Here is a 25,297-nt window from a genome sequence, read left to right on the forward strand (position 1 = left end):
AGACTGAGGCTGATGTATCATACAGTTAAAAGATGGCGTTTAGGAGTTCCCTTGTGATGCAGTGGGTTAAAATTCTGGCATTGCTGCTGCAGCAACTTGGGTTGCTGCTGTGGTGGGGTTCAGTCCCAGGCCTGGGAACTTCTATATGCTTCAGGTGTGACCAAAAATAAATAAATAAATAAATAAATAAATAAATAAATGGTGTTTAAAAGTGGAAGTGTCTAATTACAAAGGTCATGACAACTGAATTAAAGTGCTTCTGCATTCTTTTCTCTTCCAGTATAATCCACCTGGGGGCTCGGAGTCTATCTTCACCACTATTCTGAGGTTATTTCTGCAGATTCTGTTTTGAATTGAGAGCATATGCTGAGTACTGATTATATTGGCTGGGATGGGCTATGTCACGATGCAGTAACAAGAGTCCCACAGTCTCAATGGAATAAAGCAACACAGATTTATTTCTTTTTTCCCCCTTTTTATGGGGCCACACCTGCGGCATATGGAAGTTCCCAGACTAGGGGCCAAGTCAGAGCTGCAGCTGCCAGCCTATGCCACAGCCACAGCAACACCAGATCCAAGCTGCATCTGCAACCTATGCTGCGGCTTGTGGCAATGCTAGATCCTTAACCCACTGAGCGAGGCCAGGGCTCGAACCTGCATCCTCCTGGATACTAGTCAGATTCTTAACCTACTCAGCCACAACAGGAACTCCCAGATTTGTTTCTCATTCAGACTACAAGTTCTTTGCTGGTTAGCTAGGGATTCTGCTCCATGGCATCTATACTCCATGAATAAAGTCACTTTTCTGGTTAACCAGTATAATATGAACATGTTTCACAGCATAATAGTTTTTTGTGTAATCTGTTATGTAAATATGCCATAACCTTCTTAAACAAGCACTGGTCATTGTATCTAAGATGGTTTCATCATTTTAGTTACTGGTGTTCCTGAGAAGCAGCTTTCTCTAATGGCTAAGTGCACAGTCCCAGAAACCATAACCTCTGGATTCACATTCTCGGTTGCCAAGAGTTATGTGACCTTAGGTGAGCTGCTTGAACTTTCCATGTCTCAATTTCTTTACCTGTGAAATTAATTACGGTAACTTCATAGGGTTGCTAGGAGAACTTCAATTGCTAGTTAAGGTTTTAGATGTATATAAAGTATGCAGACCTTGGCTAACTCATGATAAATCCTATATATGCATTAACTAATAATTTATGAATAAAAAATAATTACCACGAGTAGGATTTTAAAGGAAAGGTTATACAAATATTAAGGTTTTAAATATACAAAGCAAAGATGGAATGCATTTTTAAAGTTTAGGACTCTATAAATACAATAAAGGATTTCCAAAGAAGAACTAAAGTTACTCTATGGAATAGACTATCACAGCTTACTAACAAAATGTAGGGAACTGATGAAGCTGTAAGCTACACAGAGATAGGTTAAAATCTTTTCAATAATATTTTCTTCCTAAATTGTACCAAATCTACAATCTTCTTAAGTCAACTTGCCCTCTACACGCTGGCTTATGTCCCACACGGAACCACTGGAACGTTTGTTCTTTGTTAACAAATTTCCTTCCGAACCTCAGGCTAACCTCAATATAAGGCAGGCTCACCGATCAGTCCCACCCTTGGGGCCGTAAATCATTTAATTGTATAATGCTAAGCAGGAATGATTCAACTTAAATATTATCCATGACACACGCCTGTCCCAGTTTCCTGGTTCTTATATAGTAACTTTGTCTCATTTTCTATTTCTGGGCTCTCAGAAACATATTCTTCCCAGACATTTAATATTTCCCAACAACATTTATATTTTTCATACATAAGGCTATACCATTTATCTAATTTTACAGAAGGAAATGGAGTTTCTAAAAATTAAGAGTATGATTATAGTGCATCCTGTATGTTGATAATATTATCACTGTACTTACTATTTGACTTATTTTTTTCCTGAAGAATTTAAAACCTTGTTTTATGTCCTGCAATTCCATGTACTTACTGCACAATGCTTGTTATCGAAGGGATACTCACATTACAGAGAAATGAACAGAAAATTTTGCATTGAAATTTCCTAAACAAGTAGTTGAGCTGACCATTATAGTTTTACTAACAAAACATGAGGCCACATATCACTGTAATTTGAGACCACCAATCCTCATACTGATGGATGGAAAGATTCAGATACCATTGACTTAAGAGCTCAAAGTCCACTGAAAATAGAGTCTAGATTTAGCTCTTTGTTCCCTGACACATCTGACTAGCATTTGCTTAATGTCAGTGTCTTGCTAATGTGTTTAGTGCTATCTCTTCCTCAGCATGATTAACTGTAATAGGGCTGCTGCTGAAAAGGTGTGCTTAATGTATTGTAAAGGGTCACAGATGGGGAGTATTAAGTCCAAGATGCCCAGTGAGCTGGACTATGAAAGATAAAATCCATATTTAATATCCTTTCCCATTAACAGTAGCCATCACATATAAGCAATTTCAGTTAAGAACTAATCTAAGGTAGTAACAGAGTTAGATGGCATCCCTAATTACAGAAGGTAGGGCCCCATTAGTCCCACCCACTATTGGCTGTTCACCAAAGGTGGTCAAAATTAATGTGGGTTCATGACAATAGGTATATAGTTATTCAAAAAAAAATAAGAGGATCAAATTTATTTCACACCTTCAGCCTACTTCTTTTGAAAAACATGGTTAAAAAAATCTAACTTGATATACACTCATGGGGTCTTTTATTTTTCTTCTATTTCTAAAATTAGTGGACACTGATAGGGCAATTTGCTTATTCTGCATAAATGAAACCTCTTTCAAAATATGGCTTTTTCTGGATCATCTGAATTTGTTCAGTGAGATTAATTAAATTTACTTGATTTCTGCCTAACAGACACTCTTCTTTGGATAGTACACTATAAAAATAACATAATGCACTTAAAAATTTGCAGTCAGACCAGTTAACATGAACTCATATCTGCAGTCCTGAAAAATGCGATATTTACAAAAATAAACAAACAAACAAACATACCCTGATTAAGTTATACTGAAACCAGTAAGGTGCCCACAGCAGAGAGGTATCCATGATTGTCTATCTTATCAGTTCAGATTTAGTAAGAATCTTCCTTATGTGTTTGAGTCTTTGCACTGACAGCCTCTGAGAGCTTTCCTTTCCTTCTTCATACGGAATTATTAGCTCAGTACACATTCATAATTGGTATTCATTCATTCAATTAGTATTATTCACTGTATTAGTCAATGAGCTAAGTGTTAGAGATAGTTGTAAACAAAAGATATAAATTCTAATCCTATCACACTAATTTTATTATTCTAGTAGGGAGAGAAGTTGCTCAACAAATACAAACAGAAAAGTGTATATAAACTGTTACGAATTTATGTAAGAATAGTGCGTATGAATGTCTAGTCAGGACTTGCTGTTATGAAGTCAGCAGGGCACTGCTTTAAACTGGGTGAAATGGAAAAGGTCTTTTAAAAGGAGTGCGCTGAATGTGGAGCATAGAGAATGAATAAGAGGAGTTCCCGTCATGGCTCTGAGAAACCGAATCTGACTAGGATCCATGAGGACGCAGGTTCGATCCCTGCCCTTGCTCATTGGGTTAAGGATCTGGTTTTGCCATGAGCCTCCCTTTACCCAGAAGTCAGGCTGATGTCAACTCTCCAGAGTGCTTCATGGTGAGTTACCTCATTAGCATAAACTATTAGGTGTGATCAGAGAGACCAAGCATGAATAATCACACAGGAAATTTCAAGGATTTAGAAACTGCCTCCCAAGAGCTGGGGACAAATGTTAGACCTCTTTGGGTTAGTCCAAGTTCTTTACTATTCAAATATTTAGAGGTATTTTCAATATAACTGTACTGCTTTATAGTAATGACTGGCAATGATGCAATTCATGCTCTGAGTAACTTGTCAGGCTCAAGCATAGCAACAAAGTACAAAATAATTGAGAGAGGAGAATAACTATAGATGTTTATGTCTAGCTGTTGCTATGCTGTGATCAGTGAATAATTTCTACCCGTCACCTCATAATAACCAGTGTTATTAGAGTTAGGAAATACGTCAGTCATCGCTTAACATATCAAAAGGTTTCCAACCATGAAAAACAAGTGGCCATGGTGTTGAGCTAATTGTCATACACATGAAATGAAAACTAAAGCCTTGAGAGAAACCTTTCAAAATGCTGCACACTATGGTTGAGTTTCATACAAGTCAGTTAAAAAAAAGTCCTGGGGAGTGTGGTTTGGGTAATAGGTACGTTAAATTTTCAGGAGCACATCCAATGCTGTGTTACATAGTTGAAAAAACTAACTATGTGCTTTTTATTTGGCAAAAAGGGAAAGGAAGTGGGGAGTAACTTGATATTTTTCCAAGTAGAACATCTAGGAAGATGCCAGTTGTGATGGCTAATTTTATGTTTCAACTTGACCAAGCCACAGGGTACCCAGGTAGTTAGTCAAACATTATTTCTGGGTGTGCCTGTGAGGATGTCTCTGGATTAAATTAGCATTTTAATTAGTAGACTGGCTAAGGAAGATTGCCCTCTGCTGTGTGGGTGGACACTATTGAGGGCTTGAACAGAACAAAAAGCAAAATAAGGAAGAATTAGCTCCCTCTCAGCCTGACCATCTTTGAGCTGGGACGTTGGTCTTTTCCTGCCCTCTGACTGGAAGGACATACCCAGCACTCTTAGGTTTTCAGCTTGCCTACTGAAGATTGTGGGGGCTTCTCAGCCTCCATAATTATGTGTGTCAATTTATTATAATAAAATTCTTTAAATCTACCTATGTAGATATGGATATATATATATATATATATCTCCTGTGTTTTTCTAGAGAACACTAATACACTCTTTTAATTTCAACACCTATGAAAACTTGTTGCTTTATACTTAGTGATATTATGACTTATGAATTACACTTGTATGAAGACTAAACTCAAAATTTTCTAATCCAACTCTATCCAAGACAATAGGAAGAGAATTTCTAAATGCCTTAGTCCTTGAAATAAATAAGCATGAAGATGATACAGACAGGAAAACAAAGGCAACATTCAAAGTTCAACATTTATGAGTAAATACTAAATGAAGTAAGATTGTGATTGAAAATCAAAGGAAATAACTGTGCCTTTTATGTCCTTTGAGATGGGAACAAAGAAGGACCCACAGGTGCATACTAGGTGTTTGGTTTAGGTGGCAAAAGTGGCTCATTGAGGAAGAAAGATAAAACTCATCTAAACATTTGGTAGAAAATGTGGAAAAACACATATTTTAGGATTTGCACCTAGCAGAACTTAGGTGATGAAAATAGTGCTTCCTCCCTTTTTTCTCTAATCATTATATTCCATCATCTCTTGTAGGTGTCTCTGAGAAGTATTTCTTTATAAACACTAAAACACAAAACTGACATAATAACAGCAACAAATAGAAAATACTGCATTCTGAGTAGAAACTTTAAATCTCATGAGATTGTACCCATGTATATAGCAACCAATCTGCTTATATATTTGTCAGGTCTGTTTTGATGATGCTCGGGGCCATGTTAAGAACTGTAAAGCACAGGATATCAAGAGATATTGATGGATTCATTCATTCAATCTATATTTACTCAGCATTTAGTAAGTCTAAGGCATTGTGACAGACACTGGGGACAGGGCAATAAACAAGAGAAAAGGAACCCCTGCCTGCACTGGGGAGCTTATATTCTAGAAGAAGAGATATGCGATGTAGATAATCAAGTATGATTCTGATCTATCTGTGAAGGAGAATTACAAGATGATAAAGGATACGCCAGCAGAGGAATACAACCAGGAATGCATGTGCGTCTGTGTTCATGACTGTGCTTTGGGGGAAAGGGGCGGATAGGAAAGAGGTGATACTGTAAATCAAGACTAGAAATATGAGCAGAAATCAACTATTTGAAGAAGGAAGATGTGGCAGAGGAGCTGAAGATAATCCTCGGTTGTATAAAGCTTCTATAGCTGCAACTCAGAAAGCAAGGGACATTAGGCAGGAAGTCAGGCTACTAAAGTTGGCCTGGGCCAGATAATGCAGAACCTGATAATGATTTGGGTGTTCTTGCCATCAATATGTGGAAAGACACTGAAGGGTAATCGGAGATGATCACCTTTGTAGAGATCACACTGACCATAAGGTAGGTAATGGCCAGGGCAGGACCGAAAGGGAGTACAGGAGGGCAAGTGAGGAGCCTGTATCAGAACAGCACAATGCAATAGGAGTCCTTTGCAGAGGAGTTAGAGTAGATGTGGAGAGCAGCAGACAATTTGGAAAATGTTTCAGGGACTAACATCGACAAAGTTTAAAAATTGATAATATAAATGATAAGAAGGGGGAGTGTCAAAAATGACTTCTGTATTTCCTGCCTCCCAGTTTGGAACTTAGGATTTTGAAGAAAAACAAGAATTGACTGTCATTTATTCAAGCTTCCTGAATCTCTGACATAGAAGTTTGCCTCTTCATTTTGCTATTTGTGAAGATGTCCTTTAGGAGAATTAGATAGACATAATTTTGGTAGATAGGATTCTGATCTTTCTAAGTGCTACATAAGATTCTTTTCCTTAAAATGGGTCACGTGGGTAATGGGACCTTAAGAGTGGGGGAAAAAAATGGGAAGGCAATGATTAGGTGGCAGTGATAAAATGTGTTAGCAGAGCATATACACTTTGTCAGTTGGCAGTGACCTATATTATGGAGCCATGCTACCTTTTCTGACAGTTTCATTAGGCAAGTCAAAGTCAGTGTTGTCCGGAAAGCTAAACTCCCTTTCTCCTTAGTTTTAAAAACGGGTCTGAAAGTTTGGTATATGTGCAGAAGAGAGCCTGAGACTGCTATCCTTAGAAAGCTCTACTTGCAAAGTGGTTCCTTGACTGATGTCTAGCAGCTTGACTGGCAAATCGCTTGCTACGCTAATGTAAAACTTTCCCTAAATGATGAGAGAGGCTCCCTGTGCCTAGACTGTTTGTATAAAAGATACGGTTTCTGCTGAACTCCTGCTTTCCTTTTGAGAGTCTGAAATTTGAGTGCATGCTATGCAGAGGGAGCCCATGTGATCAGTCCCCAGTAAAACTCCAGGCACCGAGTGTCTAGCAGGCTTCCCTAGTAGTTAACATTTTACACGTGTAGCCACAACTCTTTGGATAAAGAAATTAAGCGCTTGTGTTCTGTATGACTCCACTGGAATAAGACTCTTAGTGGTCTGAGTCTAGTTTCCTCTAACCTTCCACCTCATGTGCCTTTTCCTTTTACTGAGTTTTGCTTTCTGTCCTTTCACTTTAATAAATCTTTGCCACGTTGGGTCCTATGAGTCTTTATAAGGAAGCATCAAACCTCAGGTGGTCTTAGGTACCCAGACACAATTACTGGGGAAAATTATGTTGTTGTTACATAACTTATTCTTATGAAAGGTATTGTGCATGGATTATCAATATATTAACTCACGAGAATAATGACCTTGTCATGTAATTTGTGTGGAGATTATTTAGGACAATTTTAAGCATAAAGGAATATTTTAGTGTTAGTATAGCTTGGTATACTTAGTATAAATTTGCCAGATTCACCTGATGATGACAATATGATGAAAATGAATCTCTTCAGTAGTATGATAATGAAAATATCATCATCTTAGGTCCAACCTTGTTTTCATTAAAATTTGTGACTCATATTTGTATTTTTGATGTTATATTTAGACCACAAAACTTTTGTGAGAAGGCTCTCGTATTTAAAATGCTATAAACACAAGACTAAAATATCTCACCGATGATGGTAAAAGGAACAAGACGTAGGAAACTGCTGTAAGCTGCTTCATGTTAAAAGTTTCTCATGCTACAGAAGATGGAATGGCATCAGTAACACTATCGACCCTAAGTGAACCCTAGATTTGAATTGTGATTATGGAAATAGCAATATCCTTTCACTTAAGTAATTACTAAGCCTCTTAGAGCAACTTACAGTGCAGGGTCCAAGATTCTTATTACCTTCTTATGTCTTTATTACCCTGCACAAATTTAGTAATCACTCTCCAATGTTCTGCCTTATCAAATTCTCATAAAATATCAATAACATGCCCTGGAGAATTTCCTACTTTTTATTTTTCCTCTGGAGTCATAACAGAACCCTTTAATCTCTGGTTATTATTTTTAGGTTGCAACACACCAGGCTACTCCTTAAGTGTATTCCATACCCTACCTCACCCATGCCCCATAGCTGGATAGACTCCGTGTGTGTGTTTTCCGACTGAGTGTCCTTGGCTAAGGACAAAGACTAATTGTGAACATCCCTTCAAACTTCAACTCACATAATTTTTAAACCCATTTTTAAGCTCTCCGAAGTTTTGAAAATTAAAGCTACATAAGGTCTTATTACTTGGCTGGTACTATTTTCTCTTTTTTTTCTTTTTATGGCCACACCTGAAGCATACGGAAGTTCTCTGACTAGGGGCTGAGTCAGTATTGCAGCTGCAGGCCTACGCCGCAGCCATGGCAATGCCAGATCCTGGGCCACATCTGTGACCTACACTGCAGCTTGCTGCAAGGCAGCGTCCTTAATCCAGTAGGCAAGGTCAGGGATTGAACCCACATACTCACAGACACTGTGTCAGGTTCGTAACCTACTGAGCCACAACGGAAACTCCCTGGTACTATTTTAAATCTATTTACCATGCTAACTCATTTAAACCTGACAGTAGCTTATGAGGTAGGTGCTGCTATTACTCTCATTGTAATGTCAGGGACTCAAGATACAGAGGTGTTAAGCCACCTGCCCAAGGTCACACAGCAACTCAGGGGCAGAACTGCGAGAGAGGGAGGCACTCTGGTCCTAAAGCCTGAGCTCTTAAATTTTGCCATTTCCTGCCTCTGAGCAGGCTCTTGTTTTTCACATTCACTGCCTTTGCTTTGACTATGGCTCCTTCTAACCGCACTTTGTTCTTTGCTGCAGCTATATGCTGGTCTACATTTTTGCCCTTGAAGTAACCTGTCCTATGAGTGCTTATCCTGCGATGCTCTTCACTCCTGCTCTCTCGTCCGGAAAAGCTTTCACAGTCTGATAGACAGCCTGGGAAACTCTGTGCAGGCAGCATGGGAACAATTTTTGCCCACTGGGCTCAGGCTGGGAACAAAGTGTGAAAGATTCTTTCGGATTCCATTACTTCCAATGAGTGAGACTCTCCTGCCCTAGCATGAAGAAGGGGAACTACAACAAAAATCTCCACCTCTAACATCAAACAATGCAGCTCTGGAAGACAAGAATTCTGACAAAACAGGACCTGGCTTTGCTTGCCTAGTGTTGAATCCATATTCAGACTTTAGAATGTGTCAGACAGTTTTAAATACAAGCCGTCAATTTCGAGTGGAAGGATTTAGAACATTTTCCCTTCCAGTGGAATCATGTAATCCTCATTAAAATGTTATCTTATGGTTCAAATGATTAGCAAGTATTATATTCTCTCAATCCAAGAAGCCTGAAATTTTGTAAATGAATAAAATTCCACCGATGACTACATATTAACAAAAATCTCCCCAGCTTATCAGTAGAGAAACCTATTATTCTGTTTGTGGTTGTAGCCTTCTGGTTATTTCTCAGTCATTTCACACTTGCTCATTCCCAGCCTCAGAAATAAAAGGTATTTCAAAGCAAAGTGCCATGTGTCTACTGTGTAGTACCATCAATTTTCTCAATCTCTCTCTGTCTGTACATGAATATCTATAATGTGAATCTGATGGCAAATCATCTTTAGGTTTTTAAGCAGGCTTTTCTTACTGTAAATGACAGCTATTTTTTAATTTTTCTCTCCTATTTCTAAAGCAAGTCTCCAAGTTTACAACGCACTACGACAATGGGAGAAAAAATTATGTATACATGTATGTGTAACTGGATCCCCATGCTGTACAGTGGGGAAAAAAAGAAGTGTGTTGGGGGAAATAACAATAAAAAATAAATTGAAAAAAAAAAAAAAACGTCGAAAGTTTAATCCTAAAAAATAAGAAAATCCTGACAGAAAGAAACAAATTTAAGCTAATGATAAGATGACTAACCGTATATATTCTTCACGTTTTTGTTTTTAAATGAAGTCCAGATCATGGCTGTTTCTCAGTTGTTGTTCATATATGGATTCTCTTGGAACTATTTAGAAAAATTTACACCCTACACTGCTTGCTTCATATTTTGTAAGGCAGAATAAATGATTACATGTGAAAAAAAAAAGAACATGGTGGAATCTGTATTTCATACAATTTTATGATTAGATTTTATTCATATTTATTGACTATATAAGAAATAACTAGGTGGTAAGAAGGTAAATATTTAGAAAATATTACAGACAGCTGGCTGGCTGGATTTAATATTATGTATATTTATTATATTATATATATGCATATATATTTTTTCAATGAATATTTATTATATTTCCAACTCTGATTTCTCACCTTGACCTCTAGATTCACATAGGTATCTATACTTGGGTGATTAAAAGGTGTCCGAAAAAGTTTTGCTGTTTCTTTTTTTTTTTTTTTTTTTTTTTTTTTTGTGGTGGCACGCAGTGGCTTGTTGTGGGATCTCAGTTCCCAGACCAGAGACCGGACCCAGGCCACAGTGGTGAAAGCATGGAGTCCTAACCACAAGACTACCAGGGGACTAAAAAGTCTTAATTTTTCACTCCATTTGTTCACTTCCCTCCACTCCTACCACCCTCCCAACCTACTTCTTCCCCAGTATTCCACGTAGCCATTATCTGTATCACCATTCATCCAATTAGTTTTGCAGTTCAAAAACCAACAGCACATCCAGAATTCTTTTCTTCAGCAGTTTCTCAATATCCAATTTATCAGAACATCCTATTATCTCTCCCTCCAAAATATATTCCAAATCACACCATGTCTCACTGCCTTCATGGCCATACATTTGAGTCCCTGGGCAATCCTACTTTGTTTCCCTGTTTCCCCTCTCCCATTCTACAAAAATTCTAAAAGAGCAGAAAATAGGACCTTGCTATTTAAATCTTATTACTCCCCTGACTGAAATCCTCCAATGGTTTTCTATTGCAATCAGAATGAAATCCAAATTTCTTATTACCCTTCACTATCTGGTCACTGCTCACATCTCCCAGATTGTCTCTTGCTGCTCATTGTCTTGTCTATCCTGCTCCAGGCAGGTAATCTTGCAACGTGCCAAGCTCTTTCTCTTAAGCCATTCACTAGCTTTTCTTTCTGCCCAGGAAGCAATTCTGCCAGCCCACTGCCTGACCAGCTTCCTTCCATCGTGCATATCTCTATCCAAATATTACCTACTCACAGATGCCTTCTTAAGCCCCTCTAATTAAATTAGCTATCATCACCCTCTTTCCTTTACCCTGTTTTATTTACATCACACAACCTATCAGTATCTGAAATTATCCTATTTATATGTATCTACATATGTTTCTTTTCTCAATAAAATGTAATCTTTATGAGGCAAGATCTGTCCATTGTATTTACTTCTGTGTTCGCAGAGCCTAGCATGAGGATTGCTGCTTAGTAGGAGGTTAAATAAGATTTGTTGAATAAATGAAAGAATTAATTAATTAATGAGCGAGTTAAATATATCATACCAGGCAATTTGCACAACTGCCTTGCAAGACGACTGGCGTCATCACTGAAATTTCAGGGCTGTAAAATTATCTTTCTTAAACCCTATCTGGTTACACCCAGGACTTGGCATAATTTCTAGGTTCACTTCTCTCAAAAGTTTATCCACAGTATGGAGACAGTTGGATTGATGCTCAAATTAAACTATATCAATCCAGTCCTAATTCACCTTAAAAAGAAGTCAACTTTCCACATACCTCAGAAATAAACTACACAAGGACAAAGACTTGAAGATTTATTACTGTCTATGCAGAATAAGATCAACATGAGAACTGTAAATTAACTGGACGTAATTTCAGTTGTGCTGCTCTCCAGAGGCTTTTTCTAAATGAGAAAATAAATGAGAAGAAAATGTAACTGAAAAGGAGAAGCCTTCATCAGGGACACATAGCAAGTGCAATCAAAATGGAGGCAGATGCCAATTACTTCTGGAGAATTTCAGAGCCTGGAGACTGGGCATTCAGGAAAGAAGTCATTAGTTGTTACTACAAGAATATAGAACATGTTATGCAGAGGAAAGATCCTGTTACAGCTTTTGGATTTATCCAAGGCTAAATTAAAATCTCAGACAGGCTTTAATTTAATTCACCATTCTAATGAATATCTGTGATCAAAATCCTGGGCTTTAATTGATCTATTCATACGGTTGTGAGGAAACAAGTGATCTTTGTTCTCTTCACAATAACCGTTACTGGGAAATACTAGGCTGGTAAAGAAAGTGGGGGCCTCAAAATGGAGAGGGTGATATGGCATACCAGAGACACCCCAAATTCCAATTCTGGTGAAAAACTGCATTTAAAGGCAAATGCTTAAGAAACCTTGATCATTATTAATATCAATACCTATTTATTCAGTACCAACTCTGTGGAGTGTTTGAGGGTGCAAATAAACCCGTAACACAAATGATGGAGAAAACAGCTATGGAAGCTTAAGTGCAGCACTTTTTTCTCTTCGCTTTCGATGAAAGATGCTCTGCCTTGCTCCATGGGTCTGAGGCCTCTGTGGGAAGCTTTCCAGGTTGGGGAGGAGCCAGATCTTTGCTGTAGGAATGCATGATCCACTGCAAACACTGAAGTTGGTGGGAAGCGTGGTGAGATTAAGATGACATCTTCCCATGAGGTGCGGACAGAAGAAAAGCCTCAGCAGAGAGGCTGGCACTGTAATAAGGGAAATGCTGGTGGGAATGCCTGAACATTGGCTAGGTCAGGGTCAGAAGTTCATGCATCTGCTATGATTGCCCATATGGTAAGTGGGCAATGATTCCTTCCCCACATCTAGCTGTTAGAGTTATTCAGTCCTGCAAGTGAACAAGGTAAGAGAGCCACTATCAAAGACCTTAAGGAAACAAGGGATGACTATCCATTTATAATAATTCAAACATAGTTATTTACTATCTTGCCTCAGGGCAATCAGAATTCTTGGTTCCTCTGAAACTGGAAAGACTATGGTACTACAATTCCAAGCTTGAGAACTGTGGGAAACTGAAGACTCTCTCTGTATCTTTTAGAGTTTTGAAGGCAGTCATGTTCAACTACACTGGAAGTCACTTCCCTGGATCTTCTTGAATGCAGGTGATGAGCCCTGTGTGACCAACCTCATCTTCACCACTGGTAATGGCTTAAACTTACCACATTCCTCATGAACCTTCTCCGATTTGCTCCACTGCAGATTCTGACAAGTAGTCCTTTACTCAACAACTCAGTCCATGTCACAGCGCTTTCATGATAAAATAATACATTTTCAGTAACAAATAGATTGGAGAACACACACGAACCTGATATGTTTTATTTTTCCTTCATTCCATCAGATAAAGCCAGTGGAAACTAATTATTCTGCTGCAATACTGAGACATTCAATTCTACTTTAGATATGAAATATTTGGGAAAATTTTAAATGAATCTTGTATCTGTCTTCTTATTTGAAAAATAACAAGATATGATCAGACTTTCCTCTCTCATCCATAGCTAATTTCCCTAAACTTTTCAGTTTGTCTTCTTATTGAGACTTAGGACACTGAAGCAGAGAGCAAAATTCAGTCAAAACTAAGTTTAAGAAAAAAATAAACATGTCACTGCCTGGATTTAGGAATACCTAGTATTGAAACCTACAGAGCTCTTTATTAGCATATACTTTTGATCATAATCATAATTACACTGACAACTATATACTCATTTAGAGTTTACCAAGAGCTTTTACATTCTTTCATTCTGTACATCATTCAGAAGAGGAGTGAATACAGTTCTGTTTTTTTCTTTTTTTGGGGGGGGTTTCATCATAATCAATACAAAACGGTTAAAAATAGCAACTGAGTAAAAATATTTCAACTTATGGAAAATGAGTACAGTTGTTTGTTTTGTTTCCTTACAGTTTACAAGCGTTTCAGATTCACCACACACACACACACTCACATTTGTTAGCTGTTAATACAGTAGCTATTATGCTAATGGATAAACAGATGGGACCATAACACAGGGCTTTCTGAAACCTGCTTTCTTTGGTTGTTCCTTCTGTGATTCTGCGTTGAGTTTAAGCAATGAGGATGTCAAGAAACTATTTCACGGATATTGGGAAGAAGTAAGTAATATTTATCGAGTGCCTATTTCGTAGCAAACAGGGCCCTGAAAAATTTCCATCTGCTGTCTGATTAAGTCTTCACAGCAAGGCTGAGAGGGAGACATTATCTCTATGTTATCACCAAGGAAACTGAGTCACAGACACCACTTAGCTTAGTGAAGGCTGCCCAGCCATTCTTAATGGTGCCAGGCCCCAAATCCACACGTGTTTGACTCCGTGCTTTCTACTACTTGCTAAACAATTAAAAAAAAAAAAGTATCCCTAAAGGCAGAGGAGAATGAATATACACCCCTGGGGAGTCAGGGGGTATAGTTCAAAGGGAATCACAGCAAGTGTGAAATTTCTTTGAAGTTTCATCTTTTATCTTTAACATGCATACAGTCAATCCATAATAAATCTATATTTAATATAAAATATGTTTGTTTTCCCAAATCTTTGAGTGAAACGCAAGCCCCAGAAATATGCATTGTGTTTATCCTGTGGCTTTCTAGACTCCTCCTGGGTATTCTGGTCACGATGCAATCTCTAAAAAATGAAGCATAAGATTCTAGCCGTATTGATTCTAATGTGAAATCTCAATTTCTCACATTGGTTCTTCAGAGGCAGCCACCTTTCAAAAAACCCTTTCCGCAGTACTCTGCACTTCCCTTTTACAGCATTCATCCCATTTATAATTACTTGCTCAAAGCCTGTCTGTAGTGTAACACTGTACATTCCATGAAGAAGAGAACCTTTGTGTTGGTTACGTCTATATTTCTAGCATCTAGCCTAGTACTTAGGAAACAGTGATATCAAATACACTTTCGTTAAATAAATAATGGGCGCAATTTGTTTGCAAAATCTTTTCATAGAGAATCAGAGCAAGGGATGAGAGATGCGAGGTAACCTTGCTACACTGTAGTGCAACTCCTATAGATTGGATATTAAAGCACACGCTGGAGGTTCCAGAGCTGTGACTTCTGACTCTATTCGCAGAACTGATTTATTCAGTGTTCTAGATAAAGGATATAGTAAATATTAAATAGTAACAAAAAGGTACGAAACTTCTGATGATTTTCACATCCTTATCTGGAGTATACATATGACCAGATGTAGGTGTTTTGAGAGCACAGGTGCTCATCCTTTGGTATACACGCAAGTCCACCCACATCTGGGTGGGTAGGGGCTGGCTTACCACATAACCACACTTCTAAGACTCTAGAACCAGCATATGCCAAACTGGCTTAGCAGATGACTAACTAGGCTCAGGCAGTAACAGATCAGATCCTTCTGATTCTGTTTTTCTGCAAAGGCAGGAAGGGTCCTATGCAGAGATTTTGGAGTAGTTGAGGGCAGACCTTGGTACCAAGTTTCTTGAGAGTCCAGAACACCTTGATCTGGATGTTGTGCCACATTATCTGCAAAATCTTTGTACCTTCCCTGTTAAGTTAGGAACTCCCTTCTCTAAGTTCTATGAGGACTGTGCAGAAGCCCTATGGATGCATTTAATTATTTGAGACTGTTTATCTCACTTACAATTCTTTTAGTGAAAAATCCCCTTGAAGAAAAATACTTACTTTTATTTCCGTAACCCAGAGATGGGCACACGACAATTGTCAAATGAATGTTTTTTGACATGTGTGAATCATGTCACCATTTTCCAGGATCTCCTGGTTCTCATATAGGTTACTGGGAGTGGATATAAACAACTGGTTTAATTAAATAATTTCACAAATGAATTAACTAATTAAATAATGGTGTCCCATGTGGCTATAGCTACCAAAAGGGCTTGATATTTGATACCTAAAACATTCGAGTTTGATAAAACTTTTTCAGTTTTACTGAACCTAGAAGAATTTACTTTCCTGATAAAAAGAGTCATATCTCTGCTGAGGCTCAGAGATGGTGTAAGACCTGAGACTGTTTAGTGAAAAAAGAATGCAATAAAAATGGTGAGCCAGCTCTGAAAGCTATTTGAGCTGTGCTTTCTGAAGGTATAGTCAGAGGATGAGGGATAGTGGTGAAAGTGAAGGAGGAAAAGGTAGCTGCAGGCCACAGACAAATCTGCTTCAAACTCTGCTGCTGTTTCTTGGTGGGTCTGGCACAAGATGCCCCGCATGGTCATTGACTACATCATAATCCTAGATCCCCTGGACCACTCTGCCGCTCCTGGTGTCCACAAGAGAGTATATGGGCATTGCAAAGCCTTTCTATGGAAATGAACTGATGGGCAGCAGTTCCACGGTAGCCTAGTGGTAGGGTATTTGGCATTGTCACTTCTGTGGCTCAGATTTGATCCCTGGCCTGGGAATATCCCCATGTCACAGGAGTGGCCAAAAAATATTTCAAATTTTAAAACGTCCCTGAGCATTTTCCCTTATTCTCTCTGCCTTCAAAACCTCTCAAGCTGATGGGTCATAACTTAGAGAAGTTTCATCTCTCCATACTACTTCTCCTAAAGTCTTCAAAGTTAAAGCTGCAGAAAGAGGACAGCCCTGGGGGAGCAGGTCTGTGGTGCTAGGAGCTCCCTGCAGTAAGCTACATCCTCCCTCATCTTTCTAAACTTACTGCCACCATCACAGACTAGTCTTTCAGTAGGCTTAGGCCCCTCCCCAATAGTCAGGATCCAAAAAGGAAAGCTAGGTGTGAAGTCGTAAGACAAGATAAATTGAGTTTGGAGGAATAATATTATCATAAAAGAAGCACAATAGAAAGAAAATTGAACAACATACACTTCTCTACTATCCGAAGTAGAATTAGCATACTTTCTGAAACAGAGCTATTGAAATAGATGGACCAATAACTGAAAATAGTTATGACAGATATATTACAGAATATAAGGGATGATACAAGCAGTATCCAAAAAATTTTAAAAACCATTAAAAAGCAAGTGAAAATGTTAGGTATGGACACTATAGTAGTTGAAATAGAGAAACCAGTAATGAGACTTTAAGAAGACGGTGAACCTAACAGGAGAAGGAAATAGCGAGCTGGAAAACTGGAGGACAGCAGGAACGGAGCACTGACAGCTAAGGCATTTCTTGAAAAGGAATAGCAGTACAAACATTAGAATAGTAGGAATGAAAGGAGAGAAAAATTAAAATGAAGAGAAGGAAATATTTGGAAGTACTGGAGATAAATTCAGAATTAATGGGACAAAAAAAATGTTAATTGAAAGAGTTTCTGCAGTGCTTAAGTAGAAAGGACAAAGGACAAAACCTAAATCTAGGAGTTCCTGTCATGGCTCAGTGGTTAACCAATCCGACAGGGAATCATGAGGTTGCAGGTTCGATCCTTGGCCTTGCTCAGTGGGTTAAGGATCTGGTGTTGCTGTGAGCTGTGGTGTAGGTTCCAGACGCAGCTCGGATCCCACGTCGCTATGGCTCTGGTGTAGGTCGGTGGCTACAGCTCCCATTGGACCCCTAGCCTGGGAACCTCCATATCCCATGGGAGCGGCTCAAGAAAAGGCAAATAGACGAAAAAAAAAAAAAACAAAACCTAAATCTAGATACATGAGAGTAATGTTAGAGAATATCCAAGTCCAAAGAAAATCTATCAGATTTCAGAGAGGAAAAGCAGAATAATTTCTACTTGTGAGAGAATAATAGACTTGATCTGTTTTGTCCACCACAGCAATGAAACAAGACAATAATAGAACAACAGTTTACATTTTACAGGAAAAGAAACAAGGAACCAAACTTGTTACCACCAAAAATTTCCTTTCATTCCAAGTGAAGACACAATTAAAATATTCTGAGGTATATCAGACCTCGTAGGCTTTGCCAAAGACCCAAATCAAGATGCTTTCTAGGAAAATGCTCACTAAGGCAACAGTCCAGGATGTATTCTAGAAACTGAGATGTAAAGCTGAGATGGTATATTGTTGATTAAAATTCTAGGTAATAGCAATAGAACAGTAGAGGGGAGACTAAATTTATACTGCAGTATGCTAAAATACATGCCTTGTTAGGGACAAACATAGATATTAGCAGGTTGAAGAAATAAATAGGGTTAAATAATTGTAAGTGTAGATATTAAGAGCAACCATTAAAAAACCAAAAACAGAATATGTCATTTTTAAGCAAACAAAAGGGTGTTCAAACTGGCTAATAAAAAAATAAGAAGTGAGAAAAAAGAAACAAGAAGTACCATGCAAAAGTGTAAAATATAATAGAAATAATTTTATATAACAAAAGTACCATAAATGAATAATTTGAAATATAGAAATAATTTCCTATAGATATAAACATTTTAAAGTTTTCAAATAACTCCTTAATGACAGAGACTATCAGATTGTATCTAAAAACAGCCAGTGGTGTGTATACAAAAAGAGATATACTCAATAAAAAAACACAGAGAGCTTTGTGTATTTATTTTCTATTGCTTCATGACAAATTACTTAAAACTTAATGGCTTCCAACATTATACATCTTTCATTTCAGAGTTTCTGTGGGTCAAGAGTCCAGGCACGTTTCAATTGGTTCCTCGTATCAGGGCCCCACAAGCCTGCCTGGATGCTTGACCAAGGAAGATCTACTTCCAAGCTCACTCTGGTTAAAAAGAATTCATTTCCTTGTGGGGGTGTGGCTGAGGGCGCTGGTTTCTTCCTGGCTTCCAGAAGCCTTCTCGAGGGCACTCTTAGGTGCGAGAGGCCACCCGCAGTTCCTTGCCGAGTGGACCTCCCCTGGACAGTTCATACTATGGCTGCTGGCTTATTCTAGGGAGTCGGGGGAATCTCTGTCCAGCCTGAGTTGCACGTAACAGAACAATCACAGGAGTGACGTCCCATCACCTTTGCTGTATTCTCCTCAATAGAAGCAAGTCACAGGTTTCTCCTCTACCAAGGGGAGTCATGTGAAGCTGTGGATCATAGGGGGTTACCTAAGATGTCTCTGCCACACTTGGAGATAAAAAAATCATAGTCACAAGAATTACATGCAGATAGATAGAAGCCATACCAAGGGAAATTCATGATTTATCAGAGATCATATGAATGGAAAAAAAAAATCACAGGTTATATACTTGATAAAGATGTGGATTTAGTTCAACCTCTGCACAATACTCAAAGTGATAAGAATTATCCAGACTTGATTTTTTTTTTAAAAAGTGGCAACTACTATAAAAAAATGACCATTTTAATTCATAAGCTAAGAAGAAAAAATAAAAACAGATACAGAGGAGATTGGAAGCCTCCAAATATAAAAGGAGTAGATTTTAGTAGGGCCAGAAATACAGTTTCGCTTACTTATTTTTATCTCAAGGACAAACTGGAAGTCAAAACCCAAACCAAAAACATGTAATTTTTCTATCAGCTAAATATGTATATTTAAAAGGTTGTTTAGTAAACTACATATAGTCCATATTTCAAAGCGAGGGCCTGTTCGGTTGTTTTCAGTTAATCTTTTTGCTTTTTTATTAATAGTCAAACATGTTCCAGGTGGTGTTAGACAAAAACATAAACTTATACTTGCAGAATAGAGTGTGTATTTTAGAGCAGGTAGATGCTTTTGGGAGCCTGTAGGGGCTCTATTTCTATATCTGTTATCTCCTATGCTTATCCTCTTCTTTCTTTTCTTTTTTTTTTTTTCAATTTATTTTTTTTTCCGCTGTACAGCATGGGGACCAAGTCACACTTATATGTATACATTTTTTTTCCCACCCTTTGTTCTATTGCGATATAAGCATCTAAACATAGTTCTCAATGTTACTCAGCAGGATCTCATTGTAAATCCATTCCAAGTTGCATCCATTAATCCCAAGCTCCTGATCCCTCCCACTCCCTCCCTCTCCCCCTAGGGGCAGCTACAAATCAAGTCCATGATTTTTTTTTTTTTGTGGAAATGTTCATTTGTGCTGTATATTAGATTCCAGTTATAAGTGATATCATATGGTATTTGTCTTTCTCTTTCTGACTTATTTCACTCATGTTGCTGTAAATGGAATTATTTAGTTCTTTTTTATGGCTGAGTAGTATTCCATTGTGTATATATTACTACATCTTCCTAATCCAATCATCTGTCAATGGACATTTGGGTTGTTGCAATGTCTTGGCTATTGTGAATAGTGCTGCAATGAACATACAGGTGCGAGTGTCTTTTTCAAGGAAAGTTTTGTCTGGATATATGCCCAAGAGTGGGATTGCTGGGTCATGTGGTAGTTCTATGCATAGTTTTCTAAGGTACCTCCATGCTGTTCTCCATAGTGGCTGTACCAGTTTACATTCCCACCAGCAGTGTAGGAGGGTTCCCTTTTCTTCACACCCCCTCCAGCATTTGTTATTTGTGGCCTTATTAATGATGGCCATTCTGACTGGTGTGAGGTGGTATCTCATGGTAGTTTTGATTTGCATTTCTCTTATAACCAGCGATGTTGAGCATTTTTTCATGTGTTTGTTGGCCATCTGTATATCTTCTTTGGAGAAATGTCTATTCAGGTCTTTTGCCCATTTTTCCATTGATTGATTGGCTTTTTTGCTGTTGAGTTGTAGAAGTTGCTTGTATATTCTAGAGATTAAGCCCTCGTCCATTGCATCGTTTGAAACTATTTTATCCCATTCTGTAAGTTGTCTGTTTTCTTTTTCGAAACCAAAAAAGAAAACAGAAAGACAATCTTCTTGAACCCACTTCAGCCAGGACTTTACTCTACAAATGTAGGTAAACTGTTCTGTTCAAGATACTAATAACAACCTCTATTTTACTAATTTAATGTCAGCCTTCAACTCATCTTACTAGACTTATCAGCAGTATTCAACACCCTTAAATCATCCCTCCTTCTTGAACCACAAGTTTTACTTGGTATCCAGGACACACACCCTTGTGGGTTTCCGAGCCCCTACCTTACAAGTCACCCCTTCTCAGTCTCCTCCAGTGGATCCTCCTCCTTTAAGCACACTCACCCTGTTGATGTGCCACTCGGGGCTTAATCCCTTGACCTTTTCTTTATCTATTCTCACCACCTCTGTGAACTCATTCATTCTGATCTGCTGGTGACTCCTGAGTTGAGACCTCCAGGCCCCAAAGTGGCCTCACTCTCTGACTCACATTTTAAATGACATTGATACTCATCATTTAATCTCTTGCTCCCATATATGCTTACACCGTCCCCTCTACCTGAGAGGCCCTAGCCATTTTCCTGATTAACATATAGGACTGCTCCCTGGTTGCTTTTCCCCCACAGTGTCTATCAGTCTCCTTCTGTCTTAGATGCCTTGCTATGAGCTGACTTGTGCCCCCCTAAAATTCTGTTGTTGAAGCCCTATCTCCCAATGGGACTGTATTTGGAGACTGAGTTTACAGGGAAGTAATAAGGTTAAACAAGGTCAAAGTGTTGGGGCTGTAATCCAATAGAAGTGTTTACAAGAAGAGGAAGAAAGGTCAGGGTCTCTCTCTCTCCCATGTGAGGACACAGCAAGACGGCAGTCATCTGCAAGTCAGGAAGAGAATATGAACCCTGTCACAAACTAGATGTTGGATTTTCCAGCTTCTAGAGCTCTGAGAAAATTAATTTCTGTTGTTTAATCCACCCAGTCTCCAGTATTTTGTTCACGGCAGCCTAGTTGACTAATACATGTCTTTCCAGGGCCTTACAGCTTCCTTTGTTTTACTCCATAATAACCTTTAGTCCACTGTATTATAACTGTTTGTTCTACTTCTCATTCTCCCCCAAATAAATGGTGACATATTTGAGTTCAGCACATGTTTTATTTGTGTGTGTTTTCTGACAATCAGAGTAACTAATGTACTTTTGCCACTGAGTTAACTTAAATGCTAGACCTGGGAGGGGGGCTGTTTTGTGAAAGCTTACTAGACAGAAAGTTAATTACATAGAAGTGGACCTTAGCAAAATCAATGAGTAGGACATTTCCCTCTTTTTGTGTGTGTGTGTATATTTGCTAATGACTTTGATGAACATTCAGTCAAGAACCTAGAGTTGTGGCTTAAAAAAATGGAAAGGAAATTTTCTCTGGAAAAAGGTAAAGGATAACTCTTGCCAATTGATTAACTTCTGTGAGAAAGAGGATTTTGAATATGTGCGTATCCTAATAGGCCCATCTAGAAATAGGGGTTTCAAATTCTACTCCCATGGAGAAGAATTTAGGCATTTATTTATTCTGCTGTTCAGTAATTTAATAGATAAGTTCCATGCCCTAGACAATGAGCTAAAATTTGAGAATACTGAACAAAATGGACACAGCATCTAGTCTCCTGGAAGTCACAATATTTGATCTGAATACCTATTTCTCTTTTATTTTGCTCGTGTAAATTTTGGAGAATACTCAGCAAATATGATTTTTATTGTGAGCAGAACTGTTATAAAAATGTCATTCTGACAATGGTTACCAGTAGGTTTAGCTATTTTCTTAAAATGAGTTTAAGATAATAAACCATTACAAGTACGAGGATGAAGGCACATTTGCTGCCTTCCTTAGTAGAGACATGTCTTTTGATCTTTGTATTGCTACTGCATATCACAGAGACTGGCGTACAGGCAGTGTTGAATATGTGTTTGTTGAAATGAACTGTCATCCTATTTCTTACAGCTAGAGACTACACATTCAATTTATGGAACAGTGATGGCAACTTATTTATACATAAATTAGAAATAACAGATATAATCATATTTCATATCCAGAAAAAAGTACCAATCAGGAAAACTTATTTTAGATTTAAGTTAAAATATTTTCAAAGAGGTCAGCTACCTAATATGACGTTTTCACAACTGTTTTAACTGGAGTTAAAGAAAGCTGCCATTGTCTTATTCATGCCTAGCAGTCAATTATTATCATAACTATTTGTGGACTGACTCAGTGATTTTAGATGATTTTTCAGTATCATGGTTATTTTATAAAAAGCCTTGGACATTCAATAGACTTCATGCTAAGTTCTGATAGTTCAAGACTACGAGTGACTTGAGTGTTTTTTGAATTCGTTAACTTTGTTCTCAGATCATCTTTCCCTGGCTCTAAGCCACTCTCTCTGCCTTCCTTCTTATCCGTCTATAACAAAACAGCAAAAGCGACCTTCTGAATAAGCACGTATGATCTGGATATTCATCTCCCTAAAATCTTCACGGATTTCCACTGCTTGAAAGACAAAACCCCAAATGACTAACACTGTCCACAAAATACACAGAATTTGTCCTCAGTCTTTACTACAATCAGACCTCAAATTCTCTGTTCCCCACTCATTACACTATATCAAATATTCTTCCTTGCCTTTAAATGTGCAGTTGCTTTCCTTCTTAGAGACTTTGAAAATTTGTTTCCTTTCTGTAGAACACAGTACCTTCCAGTTTCTGTTCAGCTAAGCTGTACTCTGTCTTTAATTCCAGCTCAGATATCATTTCCTCCAGAAAGTCTTCCCTCATCATGCTCCACCTCCAAAACTAGATCGGGTTTTCTTACCAAACACTTTCATAGCTTCTTTATATTTCCTTCATAGGAGTAACCTTAGATTGCAATTATATAATTTCTCAATGTATTTAATATTTATCTGCCCTTCTGCAGCATGGATCACATTTCTAGTTTCTATCACAATACTGTTCTATAGAAAAATTCATGTATTTGTTATATGAATGGAGCAGCAAGAATCACTGGCATGGAAAATGAAAGTAATATCCAAGGAGTAGATAAGTCCCTCTAGAGTACAACAACTGCAATGAGAAAAAGAGGATGCCAAGTTGTGTTTGCTAATCCTAGAGTAAAGCAAATATGGACTGACAGCAGGAAGAAACATGTTCACTATCCAGGAGAATCGTAATAATTCTATTTAAGATTTGTATGTGATAAAACCTTTAAAACAACAAGACTTTGTGATACAAAAGACATACATAATCATAGATGATATTTATTGAGATCTTGCTGTAGTGGGTACTTAACATTTACAATAATAGCAGGCAATCCTTTTGATGACCCTGTAAGATAGGTACTGTCTGGCAGATGAATATAATAAAGAGCCTAAGGGGAAGAAATGGGGTTTGAAATCCTAGACAGTCTAATTTCCAAAGTAGATGGAGCAACCGTGCTATTGTGCTAAGTTGCTCACATAGAAAATCACAATTTAAACCCCCCATATTTTATTTTTTTCTTTTTTTAAAGTATAGTTGATTTATAATGCTATGCCAATTTCTGCTGTACAGCAGTGACCCAGTCATTCATATACATATATATATATATATATATATATATATATATATCATATATGCATATACATATATACATACACATACACATGCACACATTCCTTTTCTTATGTTATCTTCCATCATGGTCTCTCCCAACAGACTGAATATAATTCTCTCTGTATGTAATTGCTGTCTATCCATTCTAAATGTAATAGTTTGCATCTACTAACCCTGAACTCCCAGTCCATCCCACTCCCTCCTCTTCCCCTTTGGCAACCTCAAGTGTGTTCTCTATGAATGTGAGTCTGTTTCTGTTTTGTAGATAGGTTCATTTGCGCCGTATCTTAGATTCTGCATGTAAGTGATATCACATGGTATTTGTCTTTCTCTTTCTGACTGACTTCACTTAGTATGATTATCTCTAGCTGCACCCCATATTTTATCAATTGCACAAGTATTCTGAGAATATACTATGAACCAGGTACTCTGTAGGCCCTGAGGACTGAGGCATGATCAAGAGCAACACCTTTACTGCTCTCCTGTTGCCTATCTTCTAGCAGGAAAGGCAGACGATAAACTCATAAACAAGTAAAAAAAGATAATTTCAGATATCAATCTTTATTAAAAAGATGTAGTAGAGTTTTCCCCAGTGTGTTACTGGAGCAGGTTATTGAGTTGAGATTGGATGATAAAGCTGGGACTCTCTGAGGTGATGGCCTTTGAGCCGAGACTGGAATGACAAGAAGGGTCTTACAAGGAAAGGTATGGGGAGAGGAGGGATTTACAGAAGTTTTGCCAAATGAGGAAAGACAAGGATGTTCAGAGTCACAAAGAATGCCCATGTGGCTAGAGGAGAGCATGCATGCAAGGGAAGGGTCCTAAGATGCTTGGTCTTGGAGCTGGGCAAGGACAAGCCTACAGAGGGTATTTAAGGTTTTGTAAGAGGTGTGGATCATATTCTAAAT

Source organism: Phacochoerus africanus, chromosome 7 (assembly GCF_016906955.1).
Source record: "Phacochoerus africanus isolate WHEZ1 chromosome 7, ROS_Pafr_v1, whole genome shotgun sequence".
Lineage (NCBI taxonomy): Eukaryota > Metazoa > Chordata > Mammalia > Artiodactyla > Suidae > Phacochoerus > Phacochoerus africanus.